General features: G+C 39.7%; 1 long non-coding RNA gene across 1 annotated transcript in view; it reads left to right on the forward strand.

Annotated features, from left to right (window-relative positions):
- LOC120823985 (uncharacterized) overlaps window positions 1-15,878 on the forward strand; it is a 33,476-nt gene extending 17,598 nt beyond the window's left edge. The window contains exons 2-4 of the long non-coding RNA XR_013468619.1: window positions 6,427-6,500; window positions 11,155-11,222; window positions 13,656-15,878. This is a non-coding gene — a long non-coding RNA (uncharacterized LOC120823985). The remainder of the gene's footprint in view (window positions 1-6,426; window positions 6,501-11,154; window positions 11,223-13,655) is intronic.
- The last annotated feature ends 5,982 nt before the right edge of the window (window positions 15,879-21,860 follow it).

A 21,860-nucleotide genomic window follows, 5' to 3' on the forward strand; every position in this document is an offset into this window, starting at 1 on the left:
GATTAGGCACCTGTTTGTGACCTTGATCTTACTTGTCACTATTTTGTTTTGTTTCTTTGTCGGAATTCCAAAGTTCACCCTTTTGCAATTAGTGCCTCGTATCTTTGCGATGTACGAAGCCTGCACTACTGTAATAGCATTCATGCTTCCTTCACCCCATCACAGGAAGACACAGGAGGTACTTTTCCCTTCCCGCAGGTGGTGGGAATGCTATTGCCACACCCTCCGAAACAGCACGCCGCTATTCATAGCCCAGATACTTCCGCCATACCTCGCGCCGGTGAGGCTGTTTGTACAACTTAGCATTAACACTTTGCCCATTTGTTTCACTCAAATTGTAATGGTGCTTGACTGACTCCCGGTGCCTGCGCGATGCAGACCGTATCTCAGCAGTAAAGCAGGAGACAGGTCGGTCGAAGGTCCTGCTGCGAGGCCTTGGTAGATAAAGCACACTGCAGGTAAAAGCATGCATGGCCCCTCGCTATTAGATCACTCCCTATGCTGTCCCCGAGATGGTGCTCTTAATTAGAAGGTCCTTGGATCTCGCTGTCAAAACCCACGTTTTACTGCCCACATTAACGCTTTACACATGATACAGTTCCTCGCGAGCTGCGATAAATTATATTATGAATACGTGCCGTAATTGACACTTTTCCGGAGTTGCTTTATGGCTTTGTGTTGAACTTCTGCTTCCTCCCAAGCGTTATGCGCTGTCTTTGGCGATTAGCCTGTTACTCACCTGCACTTCCTCCCTCGACAATGGCCTGTTCTGCTCATGCAGATGATGAGGTGGAGTATCAAAGCCAAATGAGATGGCTGCCAATTAGGGAGGGCTTCTAGGTGCATTTCAATGCAAACTCACACCGGTAACTGCACCCTGTAGTGTCTCCATTCAAAGACTCTTTATAATGGGAAGACTTCAACAGAAACTTCTAAAAGTATTTCAATTACCAGAACAAATGAGATACTTTTTTTTCAACACTTGGCACAGGGGGGGGGTGTTGGTCCTGGTTAAAGATGTCTTACTAAATGTTCTAAGCGGGACGTGAAATTCTCTCGCTGCTGGTACAGTTGGTCTAATTTCTTTTCTGCCTTTAATGCCGAAAGTTAACTCGAAGATATCAAATGATGCATTTACTTAGTTCTGGATTGACTCCAGTTCAAACCAGTTTGAATCCCCCACACTCCCCGGGGGATTCAAAATACTTTTATTTTGTTTCTACAAATGCTGTTGTACAAAGCCTCAGACTATTTTAATCACTTTTCACCAAATGTGCAGCTCACTTCCGACACAGTTTTAATGTTAATATATTTGAAATGGTGGACTTATAGAGCGCTTTTGTGGACAAATTTGTGAAATTTGTGAGCTTCCTGTTCAGTGTAAAAGAATATTGAAAACAATAAATACTTCCTGAGAGAAAAAGGGAAAAAGATGGATGTAGCTGACTATATTCACATGAAAGAAAATACCCTTTTAAGCCCTAGTGATAAACCAGAAACTTCCCTCTTTAAACATCTTTCACCCAACACAGGTTAGGTCATGACAGAAAAAGGCTCCAATGTTCCTGTGAGCGTGTTTCCTGGATCTGCAAATGCACAGTGATGCACCAAAGTGGCCTTTGAATCAAAATGTCTTGTTATTATCTAAAGTAAATCGTGTCAAGGCAGATGGGAAGGAGCTTGCTGCTGTAAATCTCAAAGCTCTACCTTTGTGATTGCTTAGGCCATCGTGGAAGGAAGATTAGAAGAAAATCGCTAATCACAGCGGATGTCATTAGCATACTACCAATAACTGCATGCAAAAGGGAAAGAGGAATTGCCTTATAATGCTGGTTAAAGTACGATTCAATGCCATGTATGGATGCACACAGCTGCTTCACAAACAGATATATTCACTACCAAACATGGGTAAAGGAAGTGTCTGATAATGTTTTTTTTTCTGTGTTTTTGTCTGAGTCACTCGCTGAGGCACTTGATGCTAATATCACATTCCCCCTCTTTCTTTTGATCAGCTTTTGCAGCTGGGCTGGCCTGCCTCTCTTGGATGCATCAACAAAGCTTGAAGTGGCCACTCTCATCTGGTTAAGTGTTGCCTGGTTGGGGAGAAATTAGCTGGATTCTTTTAACTTTTCAAACAAACATAATACAGTCAAACTCGCTGGATGAGAATCAATTACATGAACTGAAAATAGGTTTGGGAGGAGGAGGGTGGGGCGGGGGGGGGGGGGGGGGGGGGGGGGGGTTATCATTTCATTTCTGGAGATCATCTAGTACATCTATTCAATGACATGCGCCTGTAGTGTCACATCTACGCCATATTTCCAGTCCAGTGGAATGAATGAGGCAGAGTGTCTGTTGAAACTCTGCCGGAATACGTTTAACACTTCTTTTCACCCAATGGCAATATTGTAATCATCAGTATTGCTAAAAAAAATCTTATTCCCTGATTGAATGCGTAAGATATTGTAAGAAAAAAACGATTTTCAAGTAATTGCATAGTTTTTCATTATGTTCTATTGGATTTGCGGCTGCAAACAATTACTACTTGTATTGGTTCATCCAATCTGTGTAATGAGCGTATTTGTTTCTGGTTTAGATGTGTCGTTTCCTAAAATAAGAATGACTTCAAGGCCACTAACTCAAACGTTAAAATGGATGTCTGTTTGGGTTATTAATCCAAAAGAACATATATGTCCATTTATAACGAATGAATGCCGATTCTCTTAAACCTTTTGATTTGGCCGGGCTTACCATGAAGCAGTCGTCATTACAATTACCATAAATAAATCATATTTTTTCACTCTAAAGTCATGTTTGCTTTGGATCTCAAAATAAGAATATCAATCTATGCCCCTGTCAAACGATCGTTTGTTTAGACACATTATCACAGAGCAAGTGGCAGCAAAATGTTTATCTCGACACCATTTTGCTTTCAACATTTACTCTTTTCAAGTGATAAGTTTATGAAAAAAGCGGGCTCCTTTTATTTTCAACTTGCCTAACAGATGGTTTCAAGGGTAAAAGGGAATAATATCACAATACCAACATTTTGGTTGTATTGAACATTTTCTCCCTTTGACAGATTGTCTCCATTTTTCAATGTGTGTCACCTTTTGTTCGAAGCTGCTCTGTTAAATCTATCTTACTGCTAATAAACTGCCATTATTCCCTCCAACAAGGCTGCACTCATTAATAATGCTTCTGTCAGATGCTCATTCTCTTCTGTGAAAATAGAAAATACCATTAATTACAGTTTCTGTCACCCCCCTGACAGCTGAAGCGATTGTCCCAGTCCCTGAGTTTGCTTTCATTGTGTCCATACCTAGTGACCACCTATTCTTTACTGTCTCAATGGGGATGTTGAGCATGTGAGAGCCACAAAGGCCTCGGGAGATCTTGCCACACATTGCAAAGCCTCCGTCCCAGCAACACATTAGTCATCCGGGGAGCGGTTGAGTTTGGTGGTAAACTCAAAAACGTAGATCCATCTCACTCTCTCAAGCGGAGATTAGGAAAGAGTATCAGTCAAGATTTAGTCGGTTTTACTCATCATTGTTGCAATTGTGCTGCACTGGGAGAAAGATCCTCAAGGAAGAGGAGCACAGGGGGGATTTTCCTATTTAAATCATTAACATAGGAAAAGACAAGACTCGAGAATGCAGCTGCTGAATGCAGAGTACATTCTTGGATGCGAATGCAAGGATCTTATTTCATATGGAATGCTCACAAATGAAAAATGGGCAGCGTGATGGAAAAGAAACAGTTGCAGGAGAAGAGCCTAACTCTCTCCAAACATTTCTAAGCTGCAAGAGTTGCCTTGATAGTTTATTTTTACTTTGTGCAAACTACGGAGAAGCTCACAATCGCACATCAATTGTAAGAATGTACTTTTATTTATGTATCAATAAACTAAAGGTTTTTTCAATAATGCAGTTGATTTTCTCTCTTTTTGTGTAGAAGGCTTTGAATATCGATAACACATTACAACATTCTTGGCATTTTGTGTATAGGAAGATGAAAGCGGTGTGAATAAATTGAATGACATGATAATGAAAAACACAGAGCCTCAGTCACTCAAACAAAGGAAAAGAAGCTTTTCTTTTCTTTTTCTAAATGTGAAAAGCCAAAGATTTAATTGAATGCTCTGTCTGTGATAAAACCCTATTCATGGATAAGCTGTTTCTGAAGTTATGGCAGAAATGTTCTCACACATATTCTGTCAAATACAGGATTATGTGACACAATTACGCAGACTTGGGTTTAAGTTTCCAATGATGAATAAGCTTTGAAGGATATGCTACCAGACCCCGTACATGGATGGCATTAAACAAGGGCAAAACATAAGCAATAATGTATCATCGACTAGAGCTGAGGTCCTGGCTCCCGACAAACCGCTGTTACCAGAGACAAATTATTAACAGCAGTCGCCAGCGTCGCGTTTTAACTTTGAGCGGTGCAGACACACAGAGAGGGAGTGTCTCTGTAGCAGTGGTGGCCCGGCCAAGACAAATGGACAGTGATAATCCCCCCACCGCTGGGAAATGTGGTTTATTAGAATACGATACCTTGAACGTGAAATATTTTTCTTGCACGGCGATTCAGTTTCCAGCTCGTTCCTCACTGCGCACCAGTCACACTTGACACTTTTTTTTTTTGGAGTGGCTTAGCCATCTTCAAAGTTAGATAGGTTGTCTGTCATGGAGGAGAGTCTGAAATGTATTATCAGTGCCTGTTCTGTTCCCTAGTAGAGCAACTTGAGAGTGGAGATATAAGTAGGGCACAACATTCTGTGTAATTAAGTTGGACAAAATGTGCAGAGGGGTATGACCAAAGAGAAATATGCATTCCTAAGTGTGCTAAATTTAGAGAGTCATTCTGGTATCCTTTGACGAACACTGTTTATCTATTCAGTTTCAGGATGCTATGTTTGGGCCATGCAAGCATGAACTGCTGACACTGAATGATTTAGCTAATATTCCATATCATTACATGAATAAAATATGTCTGTGATTACATGCAAAAGTTTGTTCAACCATTCTCCAATTTAGGTTTGTTGGTTTAAAGGGAGGGTGAGGGGGGATTGTTAATACTTTGAGAAGTAACAGGTCTAGAATCCGTGTTAATAATGAATAGAGAGGATACAAGAAATCCGTTTTGTAGTTTTCAAATAAAACCATTTATTGCATGGAAAACTTACATTTTAACTCATTTAAATATTTTAACCTGTAGGATTCCTACATTTTCTAAGCCCTTGTGGAAGAAATATCAAAGAAAGAAAAGTCATACCTTAAATTCTGACACACAATGATAAGTGTGACTCAAATTCACTTCCTCTGCTCCTCCTTTTCGGCAACCTGTGTATTATCATTCGTATCACATCAACTCTTGGGGCTCTGAAACCTGTTTGCTTTTTATCTCGTACACTGGTCATTTCCTTGAACACAGTAAAGACCTAAGGTGCTAAGAAAACCATTTATGGCCTCTTAAGTCCTGTCTAGTCCTCAAGCTGTTCTGCAACGTCGGGGGGATGTAGATGCGCTCGACTTCTTTTTGCCGTTTTTCGATTGACCTGCAGATGGTTTGGTAAACAATGAACCTCCCCGATGGGCCGTTTTACCAAAGGTCTAAAAGGCCATCTCAGCTCGCCAGCATAGGTGGTTTTGGACACGGTCAGCAAGCATTTCAACCATCATTTTTGCACTAATTGTATTTGCTCATTTCAATTTAAGATATATTTGCTTAGGTTAAAAAAACATTATTCTGCTTTTTAATCCATTCGTGTCACTAAATCTTTATTTATTTTCAAACTTTTGTGCAGGAATTAACAGGCAAAGATTGATGTTGTAATTACTTCAGCGTAATTACCAGGGAAACAGTTAATCAGCATAAATTAAGAAAACCAAATAGTTAGAAAAGAGTACTTGTAGAATCAACACATTATGAATTATTATGAAAAACAAAGAATCCAGGGTGCTCAAAAAATGCTCCACAAGCCTTAATTTAACATTTTTCTTGAGAGGAAAGTTGAAAACCAACATTTTACATCATTGTTATGAATAGTCAGTGTAATAACATTTTTTGGATAACTTGCACCCCACAAACAAATTTGAAGCTATACGTTTGCAGTCCCACATTTGATGCTGATTGTTATTAGGACTAAATTAATGGCTGCAAAACTTTACTATTCACAAAAAAACTTTATTCAGCCTTTGACGGCTATTAGATTCGTACTCAATAATAATAATATCATATGCTGAAATGCTTTGGGTGTAATGTAATATTAACACACTTTTATTTTATGTTTACTTTTTGAGGAATTTGATATCCGATATTCAGTTAAAGCCTGTGTGAACCATGTGACATACGCCATCATGTGATCAACTCATCCAGCCATAAATTTCCTAAACACACTCGTTCCTATTTCAGAGTCAAGCAAGGCCGAAGGCTGACGCAGCGCGCCCACCGTGAAAGGAAGGGTGACACCCGCTAGTCTATCTTAGGTAATACACTCACACACACAGAGATTCACATTCACACCTGCAGCGATTTAGAGTCTCAAATCAACCAGAGCTGCACGTCTTCAGACTGTCGAAGGCCACTGGAGCCCCTGGAAGAAACACACGGCAACGGGTTGAAACCCGTGAACCGGTTTGCTATAAAGGGACAGTGTCTCGGTGCATCCCCCCACTGAGTCCACAATAATGACACAAAATGTATGTTGTGTATTACTATCCTTTCAATAAAATGAAAGCTTTCACCCAAACAATACAGCTTAATCAGCGATTAAAAAGGTTGACACAACCCTAAATGTCTTTTTTGATGAAATAATCCCAAATGTTCCTTTTTGTCTTCATTCATTTTTTTTATTTAGCGTTTTTCAACTAATATAACACTAATATTTGTCAGAGGAAGATTTACATCTTTTGTGACAAGAAGACATAGATTATGTATATTTTTTGTTTCGCTAAATGCTATAATCCAACACATAAAAATATAGCAGGATTACTACAGAATTAGATAAGTAGGTCTTTGCGGCCTTCATTTGCAGATTATCATGTAAACAGAGATTTAGGTCAAAATGTGTAGATTGCTGATTTTGAGCATAACGATTTGTAACATTGTAACCGTGTTAAATGGCAAACTCCAACATTACAAAAATGACCAGTCTTAGAGTCCCATCTTTCTAAATATCATTGAGGATTTTAAATCCCCTCAATCAGTAAAAATGTTTTAATTTATTGGCCAACCATGACATCCGTGTTCCCACTCAGCAATGTATTGGTTTAGTGTTTTCAAGGTGCGAAAAGGTTTACTCAAGAAATTGCTACAGACCACCAAATTGTGGGTGAAAGTGAGATTTGTCAATCAGGTACTGGTAGCATGAATTAGCCCTCATCACGTGCACGATTAACTAACGCAGTGTTGCTTAGGTTTGTGTTATGTGCTCGGAAAAACTCACTGTTGGTGTTGCCTCCTAAAAGAAGGCTGAGCACAGTGGATTACAGTCAAGACTAACGCTTCGCTGACACCCCAGAAAATATGAGTCATAAGCTCTGAAGAGCCGCATATGTCTTCATCCTAAATCAACTGCATGACCTTTGGATTCAGACCCATCTCTTGTGCCTCAAATGTTTATATAAGAGCGAAGGTGCATTTGCAGAGCTTTGCAGGAACTGGAGGTTAAGAAAATACAATATAATATAACTATTTTTCATAAATAGTGTCGTCGGTGCTGGCTTTAATAAACAATGAAGTCAAGTAGTCTTGTTGTAAGAATGCGTCATTGTACTTTTTCCTACATTTTTCTTCAGGTCTTAACCAACTACTTGTGCAAATAGCTGGCTCTTTAGCAGCTAAATGCTCTGGTTTGTTCTATAACTAGTCGCTAACTGTGGTGGGTGAGATTGTAGAGTGTGAAATAAAAAATGGTAGTTCAATTAAATCCGTTAATTTGAAAAAAACGTATCCTTGCAATGCATTTGTTGATACAGTACACCCACATTTAGGAAGAAAAAAAATGAATTCATCAAATCCTTTTCTTGTTTTAATTGCTGAATTATCTATTTTTTTCACATCTATTAAAAAGCACAATTAAATACTTTTAAGGACACTTCTTGACTTTGTTTACATCAATTAATTTGATTCTATGTTATTTGGCTCAACTAACTTAAAACCACCCATTAGCACTGTAACTAACAACCACTTTTATTGATGCTTAATCTATTCATTATGTTTTGTTCAGTTGGTCTTTAAATGTCAGAATATGGTTATTATCAGTGTTAGCCAAAGCCCTTGATGATAAATGTTATATGTTGGCCAATGCAAATACATTTAATTTACTTAATAAGTAATAAAACCATTAAGTCCTAACATTTAAGCAGCTGGAATCTATTTTTTCTTAGACAATTGTTGAAATTGATTCAAGTGTTTTGATCATCTATTAATTAAGCATTTATTCCCAACAGTTCTATGGCTCATCTTCTAAAACCTCACTTGACTATTAAGTTGTGGCTTGTAGACAGCCGGGTAATATCTAAGATGTATGTTTGGGTCTTAGTCAGCAAAAACTTTGTTTGCATCTCCAAAAGACAGCAATATAATTTTTAATATATTGATGTTGTCTCCATCCCATCCAGTTGATTAAACCCTGCTCATGAAAGATATTTCTTATACGTAATATTTTTAATCCTAGGAATCTGAGTAACCTTTAAATATTCTCCATTCATTCTTCCTCCGTCACACAACACGTCTTTCACAAATTAGCTCAATAAATGAAAAGGGACATTTTGAATTAGGCCCCAATAAATCAATAAATTTCCATTTGCCATTTTTTCTTTTCTTCTGCTTGCCTGAATGTCTCCAAACCCCACATGTCATGCATTTTTTCAATAGTTGGCCCAAACAATAAAAAAATAAGACACACAATTATTAAAATTATAATTACAGTCTCCATGAGGCAAGTGTAAAATTGCTTTCACCACCACTGTGTTGACGGGCTTGCCAGGTCATTACTGTACCTATTTTTCTGCAAATCAATTATATATAACAAATGATGATTAAGGTGAAGCCAACCAAAAAGCCTTGAACATGTCTCTTGCTGCTTGTTACTGCCCTCACTGTTTGTGTTTATTTTGCCTACAGTACGAATATACTAAATAATAAAGAATAGCATGTGCTACGTTACTCTCCTGCAGTTGGTCAAATTTTCCACGTGTGCTTTGGTCTGTGTACATCCGTTGTTTTGACATTTGACATAAAGACTACACAAATTAGGGCCGTGTACATCACTCATTAGCACCATCCATCACAGATGTAAAAAGGTTTAAATACACAACAATGCTGACACGGGGAACTAGCTGTTGACATAGCTCGTATACATCAGGCCTTTAAACAAACCACTCCGTAGGAAATCATCTGTTAACGTCGTGATTTTGGCAAAACTGTGCTTGCGTTTGTAGTGTCAGACGGTGCTCTGCTGCTAAATCAATTGGTGACCATCATTATTCTTAACTATGCTGTGTGCGAGGGAAATCCATTTGTCTTTGCCAGATATGTATATATTGCTTATAAACCAGAACACATTTTTTAAATCAAATTTTCCATCCTGAATGGAGTTTGCTAGCTCACATTTATTCTCTGATTGGTTGGGATTCACTTGAGCTTGATATTGCTATAAAAAAAAGCAAGCGTTGAGACAATTGATCTGTTGATCACCCAGCATCGGCTTGCTTCCACTGACAAACATCTCATCCAGTGGCAAAATGGCAAACAAACCGTCCGGGAGCACTTCCTGTCATGTCACTGGCTCGTCAGTCGGAGTCACCGCAGTTGTGACGTTTATCATAGTGAGGAAACTGATAAGTAAATCGGTCCCAGGGGAGCGTGTCCCTCCGACAATGTTAAGCACTGATAATTGTTTTGAGTCCTTATTGGATAGTTTGTTTTGTGCCAGGAAGTGCCCCCCCCGTCCTGGAGAAATGTGACCTAGTCACAGGGGTCAGCAGCTTGTCACGATTATCTTTGAGCTCCTTTTACTTACAGATTGGAAAGACAAAATAAAGTCTAACTCTGCCTTTTGCCAATCAGGAGTGTCACAGTAAAGGAAGAATCCACTTGGTGGAAAAACCTTTATCAGTGCATCAGCACCACTGCGTGACGTGGGAAGATCCAGCCGGACATTCCTCTCACAGGAGATCAGTTTCTTGGCTCTGCCTGGTGTTTAAGTGGGTCTTCTGCCACTTCACTGTTGCTGATAGTAACCCATTTGGCAGCCAGGCGCAACCTTGGTTGCCTGGAGGAGGGCCGAGGTGGAGGCCATAAACAAAATCCAGTCGCTTTTAACTTCTCTGCAGTCGTTTTCAGGAATGTTTTGACCGCATTACTCACACGGTTACTGAGAGTTTCTCCACTTTACATTTCTCCGAGAGATAAGGCGTATCTCTCTTACGCCATGCGTTTTAGCACAGGGATCGGCGGCATGGTCAGCCGGACACTTTCACACCTGTAATAATAAAGAGGGAGTTTCGAGTCTGTGAAAGGGTGCCATTTCTTCTGGGAGTTGTCACTCCCACATTTTCTACTCTGACGGCTTCTGCCTCAAATCTAGGATCTACTTTTCCAAGCCTCTATTACTCTAAAATGCCATAATATAAAATACAGTAAATATGTGATGAATAAAACTGAAATGTAAAGATAAGTAAGTTGGATAATCTGGTTTAACAAGTTTGGGTAATAAATGAGCCATTTCATAATAGCATGATATTTCTACCGTTGTTATTTGCATAGTTTTTTAATAGACTTTAATAAATATACTGATTTCTTTTGTTTGCTTGCATTTTTTGTTTGTTTTTAAAAAAATCAAAGATATTCAATTAGCGATGAAATGCGATAAAATCCTATTTGCTAAAAGTTGAAATACTTCTGTGAGCTTTCTATTAGATGAAGTAAGTCACACATCCTTCACTTCGGGACCAGGCCATGAAGGTACATAGCAGAGGAATCAATCATTGTTCATTAATTTCAATTCCTTCCTACTACCCACATTGTAAATGTGAAACAAACCATAACGGTTCATTCATCATGGATAATGCACATTATGTGATATCTGTTCATTTAATGTGATATTTGTGATTGATCTTCTTTCTTTTTACGCAGATAATGTCAGTTTCTAAAATGCACCATCTGCTGTTCAGTGCATGCTGGGAAAGGCTCGTTCCAGACAGGTAAAAGAAATAGGAACTCTTTACTTCTTTAACTTGTGTTTAGTGGTTGTTGCCATCCCCTGTATTTGTACACTGCTGTTTGTAGAGAACTCAGTCAGCCTTTTGTTTTGTTGTTTTCAGAAGTCAGATTTAGTTAGGCCTAGTTTGGGTTTTTTAATTTTGATTATTTGGCACAACTATATTGTCCCTACCTCCACCACATTTGTGAATCAGTTGTCCGTTAATAAACAGTTAATTCACGAAAATCACTTTGACTCTGTTTAATTTGGTTGTTGTTAAAGTTATTGTCTCACTTTGTGGACGTAACAGTGTGTTAGTGAGTGAGTGAGTGAGAGAGAGAGAGAGAGACATGGTAACTATATATCACAAATAGGCTTATGGATTATTTGTGATTTTTTTGAGTTCAAAGCCTAATTTTAACTTGCATTTATTTCCAACAATTGGCCACTAACCAATATTGTTTCACCATTGTATTTAGAATTACAGCAGTTTATTTGAGGGTGCATTTAAGTCATTTAGAAAATTAAGAACTTTGATTGCTTTATAGACTGTGTTTATTTGCACGCGTGGGGAAATGCAGCTGTAGGGCACGCGGTGGAGCTGAATCAGCTTTGACTGAGGATTGCGGGGTTACTGGTCCAAAACCACAACTAAGTTTCTAAAGTTGTCACAACAAGACAATGCACAGGACTGAGGAAAACAGCATGCAAATATCTATCAAATAAATAAATTGAATAAAAGTCAGGATGGGAAATAGAAATAGGTTTCCCTCTTCCTCGGCATCTCTCCTGGCTCCACTTAGGCCGTCCTGTTGTTCCTCTGCCACTCTGCTGCAGTGGCATCCTGCATCCACTCCACTGTGTGTCAGGTAATTACAGCCACAGTCACTGCTGGAGGGTTAGCCTGAAACCTTTGAGCCGCGCCACCTTCTCCAAATCCATCTCCGGAGATGGCCGGCAGAAGTTTTCGAAGTGACCCTGCCTTTGGTATTTGTGAAGCAGCAGAGCAGCCCTTCGTCACCGGCAGTAACATTTCTCTCACCTTAAAGTCTAGATGTTGTAATTGGCAAGATATGATTCTAGAAACTTCTACGGTGTTACTGCTGAGGAGCTTTTTTTTATTAATACCTCTCATTCTTCATTCTTGTAATGTAAGTTTTGAAAACAGCTGTCAAAGCTCTCAGATATGTCAGTGGAATTGTTAATATGTAATGTCATTTGCACCTACCAAATACTTCCGCTATTTTTCAAACACCTATAAGTCGCATTTAAATTACAACTTTTACTGTTCTTTTTTTATAACTTTTTTGAACGCAAACAATATGATAATAGGAATGAACAGAAACAAAGTATGAATAAATAGAAATAGAAGGAGGAGGATTACAGCAACAAGCCACTCGGTGGCAATTCAATATCGTGTGACGTTCAGCCTTGTTATGGTCCAGTAGTTATGGTTTAAGTTGCATAGCAAATTGGAGAAGAACAAGATAATCATTCAAAGGTACAATAAAACAGAGACGGATTCAGGAATTTCTTCATTATTTGAATATATTTGAGCAGTAAAATGAAATAGTAAGGAAGGAAATGTTTTCCTATTTCAACTTAAATTGCTGACAAAATGAATCATTTTTTGTCCCTGCAGAACGAAGGTGCTATAATTGTCTGCGACTCTCATGACAAGTTTAGATTCAGGCCTCTAGATCTTAAACCAATACATAGCTTATTAATAGAATTTATGTGCTGTATACCGTCTTCTCAGGGACAGGCTGTCTAATTATTCCACCAGCTGAATGATATTGGTGGACTTTATTAATGTTCCAGGGATAACCAATAAATGCGCCACTGGGGATTTCATCAAATGAAATGGGAATATTTCACACTTTTAATGAAGCACTCTCCACGTGCACCACATATACCCTTATTCAAACATGCATATGATCCTTCAAAGACATATTATTCCAAGTATGAGTAAGTGATGGTGGCTGTCTGGCCTTTAACAACCGAAGAGCTCCTCTGAACCGCTTTGGGTGCTTCCTCAGAAGAAAACAACAGCATTGCATACAGATTTGCCTCATGCTTTTTTATCATTATCATCATTAAATAGTTGGCTAGGTGGGATTAATGAGTATCTCGGCGCATTATTCTTAAGGTTGTCTAATCCTGTTGGAACTGATATAAAAAGTTTACAGTCCTTTGGCATTTACAGCAATGGATCGGGACATCAGATCGCCAGCCTTGCATTGTCTCACCTTTCATCGGAACGTAATGGAAAATCAAACATCATTATCAGTACATAGAGCCATTAAAGACAAATGTGTGTGTTATTGCTCACACTCTGTTTTCCTCAGTGTTTTATGTCCTCCCTCAGGAGATGTTAAGGCCTGTTGCAGATCGACCATAAATCCCAAACTTAGTCGTCCTTTTTGTCGCAAAGGGATGTTGCTGTCTGGCCGAAGATGGAACGTGGATGAAGGCTGGACAGAGACCTCTATGACAGCCCCTCTGAGGACTGAATGGACAGCGGCGTCTGATGAATGGCCTGCCTCCCTCTTAATCACAAAGCACTCGCACCAAGTGAGACACAGCAACAAAGGCATCTATGAGGTTCTTAAAATACCTTCGCTGACAAACTAACTTTTGGTGGTTTATCGCTGTTTCTCTTTTGCAACTAGTCATGTCAACAATTTTTTTTTTTTTTTTTTATTGTATATTTGTCATTGTATTTTATATTAAATGCAAGAAAAGTTAGATTGATAGTGCCTTCCGCTAAAGTCTTCTTTTACACAGATTCTAATACTTTGTACTTTGTACTGTTCAAATGATATATAGGTATTTCATAGATTACATTGTAACAGTACAGACATATATGGTGTACATGTCTATCTTTCTAAGGGACTTGTTATTCTCTATTTTTACGTTTCCCCTTTCTCTTTCACATGGCCTGATTCTCTTGAATTGTAGAGAAAGAAGTTAAATTTGTTCAAGGGGGCATAAAAAAGTATTTTGTCTTTGTTGTAAAGGGTTTTGGCTGAAGACGATCCCATGCGTCAGAGGACCAGGTGTGTATTATTTCACAGCTGAAAAACATTCCCTGCTTAAGATTTTTTCAAAATAAAACGTGATGTTTTATCATTCACTGGGAAGGAGTGGACCCAAGGATGATCATTGAATCATTTCGATCTCTTTACAACTGGGCAAGATTGGTTTACATAAAGGCCAGAAAGACTTACAGCATTCTTCCCTACAAAACGGGAGTGTCTGAGTTTGGCCTACACACATGACATTTAACTGTATGCTGAAAATGTTTTATTTCCTCTCCCAAGGTTGCAATGTGTGTTCACAAAAAGCTTTTGTGTACTTGATGTGAAAATCATATTTCATCCTGAGTCCCATTTAGGAATAGCTAAATGTACTGTAGGTCCTAATAGTCAGGGAAAAGGCTTGTGTCAGTGGAAAAAGGTGACCCTAAATACATCCTTCACTGTTTGCACATTGATGAGTGGCAAGCAAAATTGTCCTTCAGAGCCTGTTATTATTTGAGCAAGCTATTGCAATGCACGGCGCACAGTGAGCCTGGAGCATAGGTTGCATTTTGCTGTACACTCCACTGCAAAATGGGACTAGTCAAGCCCTAATGTAACCAGCAAAAGCTGGATAAAAATCTATACAAACTCAATTATGAATCAATTTGAGTTTGTGTCAGACAGTCTGGTGCCAACAGAGTGGATTTTTTATTAACTTATGGTCTGGGAAGAATGAAACACTTTTCATTTGTGTACTTCAGTATGTTGCTTCATGATTCAGAGGAAGGGTGTTCACACTTTGTTTTTGAGGGATTTATCTCTCATGGTGGACCGGCTGGAGGCAAACAGCATTTGTGTCCTGATTATGGAGTCATGATAGTTAAATCCTTACGATGTGAGAAGATAGAGAACCCCTTTTGAAAAGCAGAAGGTAGCTCAACAGTTGATTAAGTAATTAAGATTAAATCCCTCCCACATTGATTCGTCTTTCCACGCTGCTGTATTACATTTGAGTACAGATTTTTTTTTTTTTTACCGTGCACCCCACTGTCCTGCTCCAGCGTATCAAACTAGGTCACAGGCTTGAATATTCATGATCCTCTATGACAACTCCCTGCTATTCCGTGTCAAGACCTATGTTAATTCTGAGATTTGCACATTTGAGCCTGCTTGAAACTCTTTAGCTTCACTACTTCAGATCCTGAGAACCAGGTTGACAACCTTAGCAGAAAAGGAAACATTGTGCTGTACGAGACTCGGAAGAAATGTGCCAAATATCCAAAAGTTTGGTGTACATTTAAAGCAAGTAGGTTCTCTGCTTGACAAATGGCTGCCATTTTGAAGGGTCACTCAGGAAACATCTGTGATAGCTTGAGATGTTATTGATTTCAACGAGATAGCCATGTGGCCAATGGGATTTTCTAGAGGATGCTGTTGTTCTGCACGCACGTAATGGTCAGTTAGACCCACAGCTATTCAACATTACAATACACCTGTCAATCATTGTCCGTCGCGTAGTTATCATCTGCCAGTTGCCATTTCTGTTCTATTGTTGTGTGTGTGTGTGTGTGTGTGTGTGTGCGTGCGTGCATCCACACAAACACTCAAGGGTTCCATTAAAAGTTGCCCTACAGTAGTTGGTCCTTTTTTGTGCCTAACTCCCACACCTGACACTTGCCTGGAATACATGCTCTGTCCCTTAAGGTCAATAAAGCACTACAGAATTGCCCACCAGAAATGACAGTGTTTCCCCCTGACATTTAAACCCGGTGTGATGACCTCTCATTAGTACGAAAGTGGGTTTCTAGAAGATCTATTAGTTATCAATTCTGGAGTCAGAAACGGACGCCGCGTGTACTTCATCTTGGGAAATAAAACAACTCTCTTGTTAGTCATTTGCTACGTCGCTGCCAAGAGCAGGAGCATTAATTGGAAAATGTGCAGAATGCTTGGCTTGGTCTTTTTCTAACAAGTTGCCTGAGAACTGAGGTTTTCACAGCCAAACCGAGGGTGCATTCAGCACAGAAACAGTAGGGAGGAAAGCCAGTGTGATGGGGCAATGTTTTATTAAAAAAAAGGAGAATCATTTTACATAAAAGCAAGTAGGGGAAACCGTACTTCTACATAGTAGCTTGCTGGTTTTTAAACCTTGTGTCCTGTTGTTTTTATTTTTACTCCTGCTCTGTGCTTTTTCTTTCTGTATCTTTGCTGTTTTTCAAGCGTCACTTTTTTTTTTTCTCCCCCCCAGTCGTTCAAAATTACAACCGCCCCGTTGATGTGTCTTGAAGATGATTATCCACTGAGATTGGGCCTCTGTAGCTGAACACGCCCAGGGGAGCCTCATCACCCCCGCTGTAATAGTCAAGAACAAAAGGAGTGCAGAGGGAAGGAGAGGAGAGAGGCATGAATTCCACTGAGCTACAACAAAGAACATAGCCCCCCCCGACCTCCCCTCCATTCTCTCCTCACACCGTCTACGTGAAGATAGCTCGATCCCCATCTCAGCCAGCGAGAGAGATGCGAAGGCATATTGATCATAGTCTGCTTACAGCTGTCAATAATTCAGACAACTTTGAGCTTAATTAGAAGTTTTATTTCTGTTTCTCAGTTACGTTGTTACAGTGGCATTATAACCCCCCCCACCCCTCCACTCCCTCCCTTCCCCTCCCCCCTCCTTCTTAGTGGGACATAGATGCTGCCCCTCTCCACCTCCCTCCTCCCGCCAAATCCAACATTTAAAGATTTATCTCTTAAATGAGAACCTGTGGTAAACAGGCTAATCTGTTTGGCTGCACTCATGGTCATGGCTGAATAAAACATTTGACAACACTAAGCTCTTGAATCTTCCTATCTCTCTCTGGCAAAGGGCCTCCTTCTGCCTCCCTTCAGGGCTCCTTCATTGTTAATCCTACCGATCGCATTCTTCTAGCTTTTTGCCGTGGTGCAGGGGTGTGGCTGCACTTTTGTCTCGTCCGACAGAGAGTTCATTATATGATTGGCGAGGAGCTAATGCAATAACGCTCATCACGTGCCCCTACTGGGGCCAAGTCCAGCCATTCAATGCATTCTTCTTCCTCTCCTCTCTCCCTCGGTCTTGTGGAGGCAGTCTGCTGCCTCTACGGTGGTGACAGGTTCCCTCTGAGGTATTTAACCACTTGTCTTGCAAAACCCCTTTTAATTGAAATTACCCATTGGCTGATAAGCTTCTGGAGCCTTATCGGGGAGGAGATATAGTGGTTAGGGTCTTTCATGCTGGAAGGTTTTGCTCATGCTTGCTCCTCTCACTCTTTTTCTTATTGTCTTTCTCTCTCTCTTCAATTCTCACCCCCCGTTCTGTCTCCTTTTTTTTCCAACTGGATGATCTTTTATTTTTTATTTACTGCTTCTTCTTGTTTCTCCTCCCCTTTTTTCCAGTTTGAAAGTTGCCAAGTCGAGCGTCTTGTGCTGTTGTTGAGGCTTTGGAGCACGAGCCAGTGAGCACTTTTCTTCTTATCTGCCATTTACAGACCAATGAGCCACTATGAGGAGGAGGCACCAATTTTAGAAAGATAATGTTGGTACAGCCAAAGTCACCATGCTTTTGTGTCTTCAAATCAATTAGCTCTGCAGCCGTCTCATCATTCAGGAGACAAACTGCTAATGTATCATTCTGCTGGTTCAGGCACATTACACACTAATGCAGAAGTACCATAATTAGGTCAGTAGCAATCTGTTATTTAAATTCTGTCACGGCCAAAACTCGACAACTTCCTTCCCACGCGCACACACATACACACGCCCACTAACTCCCAGTGAGACAGCCGAATCAGACGCATAATGTGTCTTTTTTGGAAATGGGGAATTTAGTGATTACATCATTTCTAATGAACAACTCATCGTTTTTCGGGGGTTTCTTGTCTCCAGCAAGCTTCTGGCTGGCTGAAGCTGTCACTCTACAATGATGTTGTAGGAAGCATGTGGACTTCATTTGCTGAGCCCTTGAGGAGAATGATGTTATCAAGTCAAACGCTGTAAAAATGCGTTGCCATGACGAAAGAAATGAGCATTAGCTCGGTTGAGGATCCCCTCATTTCTAGTGGCAGCGCAGCACACTGCACTTTTGAATGGGCTCCATCAAAGCAGGCTAAATTCAACATGAGAATGCAACTGCCATGAAGAAAGATAAACAAGCGCAAATGCATCCTCACTTTTCCAAAGAGGTCATGAAGACATGCACAACAGGAGGGCTCATGAGTACACACAGCTCGCAAGGCTGCTTGTGTGTTCAACAAAACACACCACGCCTGCAATATAGACTATGGGATTTTATTTTTTGTTTGTTTGATATTCAAATACCTTTTCTTTTCAGTCAGTAAATAAACTTCAGCGGCTGCCCTGAGTACAATTTGAAGGCTGTGCCCTGCCAAATCTAATTTGATGAGTACTTACCATGCTGAAACCCACATCACTCTTCAGGCATGACACAAATGAGTAATTCACTGGTCATTTATAATGAAGGGGCTGTTTTTGTCACAACTCTTGGTATGAACAAATCAATGTGACACCAGTGTTATATCTGAATAATTCATCAGCGGTTATTAGGCCCTTTCATTTACATGTAATAATTGGAAGTACTGCCGCACAGGCGTCTGTATGGCAACGGTTGTGCTTAAGCTGTTAAGTGCGTATAAAGGCAAATAGACCTCTCATACTTGGCGGTTTATAGGTATGTGCTTAACTACTGTATATGGTTTCTGAAGTGATACGACAATATTGGGGATGTTTGATTAACATACCTTACATGAAAAATACCAGCCAGAATTTAGGTGCTATTTTTCTTACAGAATTCTCCGGTACCACCTGACCACCTTTCAGTGCATAATAGATGAGAAATATCAAAATGGCCCACTTGTCTTTTCTCTTAAAAAAAAAAAAACTTTGTCACGTTACATTGTTTCTCAAATACTGTTGTGTTCAACCTCCTTCAGGGACAATATATGTAGGATTAGAATAAATATTAATCCCACACATTTGTTGTATGTGGGGCTAATCTGCATGTTGTTTCATTACAGGCATCTCACCTATTGTTTTAAAGACTGCCATGATTAGACAACCTCTCAAAACAGGTTGATCCACTATAGAAAACACTGTTTTTGGTAGAGAGACAAATATCCAACCTATTGTTCTTATATGAGATTTCAGAGAAAGTTATTTTTCAACAGGTCAATACTTTCATTAAAAAACACAATATCAATTAAACTCTTCAGTCGAGTTTCAGAGCCCGCTGCAGCACAGGTATTACGTGGGTTAAGGTGGTGAGCAGTATAAGAATTAACACAGATCAAAATGAGCTTTTAGTGACGTCCTTTTTTAGCACCTCCTTGATCTCAGTGCATTCAAGGTCAAGTTTTTTCAACTTAAAAGAAAGTTTGTGAAAAGTTTTTTTTCTCACTTTTCTGTGCCATATAAATAAAGTTAAGTTTGCGGATAATAATGCTTGGGTGAGGGTGGGTTGTAGTGAAAAAAAATGTTTTAGAGTGTGACCAACAAGATCGAGAAAAGAAATTAATATTTGAGATTTGCGTTGCTCAACTTCAGGGAGTTTAGGAAGGTAAAATTAGTGGATTAAAAAGCCACTAAGCACGAGGAAACCGAGCAACCAAAGTGCTGCTGATGGAGGAAGTGAAAGCACTCCGGACGGGGCGTGACCTGAGGAAACACCACGTGGAGGTAGAAGGACCCGCCGGAGCCACCTGAGCCTTAACTCCGTCTGAAACAGGAGTGCTTCGTTGACAAGCCGTCACTCTGAGACACCGACAGGGCTTTCAGCACACAACCCCCCTCCCTGTCCTTCGTGGCCCTTCTGCCGACAGCAGCCCCCTGACACACACGCTCAAACCCTACACCACCGTGTATGTCAGCACAGTCATTAGGGTAATTGCTAATTACGTGCACAATTGTCTCAGCAAACTATGCCGGACGTCCATCAATCCACAAGAAGGTTTTCTTGAATTTGAAATGCATGGACTTCATAAAAAAAGACTGTTGTCTGAAAGGATGTCCACTCCCTTATTTTTCCAACAAAGGATGTCCATGGGGAACTTTTTATTGTCAATTGATTGTTTTATAGTTTCTTTGTAATATTTACACCTGTCTTACAGGCTTAAAAGTCAAGTGAGATATTACTGGCCAGATATCACCTACAACAGAAAGAAATTTGATTTCAAAAGGAAACTTAAGGCAGCAATAATCAGAAAGGAAATTAGAGTTGATTAGGCATTATTTTTGGTATTTTCGGACAAATAAAAATGTTTTTTAACTCTGTGTTTCTTCTTTTTGTTTGTTATTTTATCTCTTACTGTAAATGTTGTTCTCTAAGTCTGTGTTTTTGCTCACCAACATTGATCATGCTGGAAATCTTTTCATGATTTGTATTGTAATGTTTTTGCGTGGACCCCAGGAAGAATAGTATTCACTACGGTGTAGACTAATGGGGATCCTTAATAAACACACCTAACACACCAACAGAACACAATATGGAAACTCAGGCCAAAGGTTTTCGTTTTGAAGCCTGCTGATGGATAAGTGAACAATGTGTCACAGACAGCTGGCTGGGGAACATTGTTATGCTTGTAGAAAGTCAAGGTATGGTAGAATTCAAAGCAGTGGGTTTTTTGACAGGGTGTCCTCATTAGTGGAAGTTACAACATTGTACTTTAACTGTATTGTTTGTTTTTGTTTTTACGTTGGCTAAAGTCTACATTCTCTGCATTTCAACTGTCGGAAGATGGACAGCTGACTGATCATCAATCAATCCGATTGCCAAACCTCTTGTACCAAATGTGTCATATTGCCATTTAAAATTTTTATTTAAACCAGAGAAGTCTTAGTGTCAGCTTAACCAGAGATTCTTTGTTCAATCAAACCATATTCATGTACATTTATGGCCTGACACTTATATTGTCCTATATAAGGCCTGCATCTGTCAAACACACAAATAACACTTAGTCTAATGTGTTTTATTCTTGTATTAGTTGCTGATATTTGCATAACAGACTAAACTGGATAAATTACGGGGGTTTAACAGATCCTGATTATGGCTGATGAATGAATGACATTAGAAATAAGCGCTTAGACCAAATCTATTCTATTATTCATCCTTTTTGTTGACCATCACCAATTACAATCTCATCTGCAAACATCTGCTTCGATCCATTCTAAGTTGTGAATATTTTGCACTTTGTTCATTGTCGTTTTGTGCTGGGAGACGAATCACATGAATCGGCTCATCGTTGGTCATTTTGGATGATGACATTTCAGTGGCCATGAGCGGTGAAACAACTCTGACTGATTCAAACATTTTACACATGCTCCACTGACTTGAAGGACAAAGGAGCTGTAGTCTGTGTCTCAGCGGGATTGACACTGCGTTTCGTGTTTATATTCAAATGCGGTACAATCGGGTGGAAAATAATACAGAGGATGTAAAGACCCTTATGTTGAAGAAGCAAATAGATTATCTGCGCTATTCTGATGGTAACTTTGAAAGAACAATCTTTTTTGATGGATTCCTCTCTTGATGGAATTCTTGATGGAGGGAAGCAGGTGGTGCTAACACTCCTTGTCCAAAACGTTGG

The sequence above is a fragment of the Gasterosteus aculeatus genome, chromosome 8 (assembly GCF_964276395.1).
Source record: "Gasterosteus aculeatus chromosome 8, fGasAcu3.hap1.1, whole genome shotgun sequence".
Lineage (NCBI taxonomy): Eukaryota > Metazoa > Chordata > Actinopteri > Perciformes > Gasterosteidae > Gasterosteus > Gasterosteus aculeatus.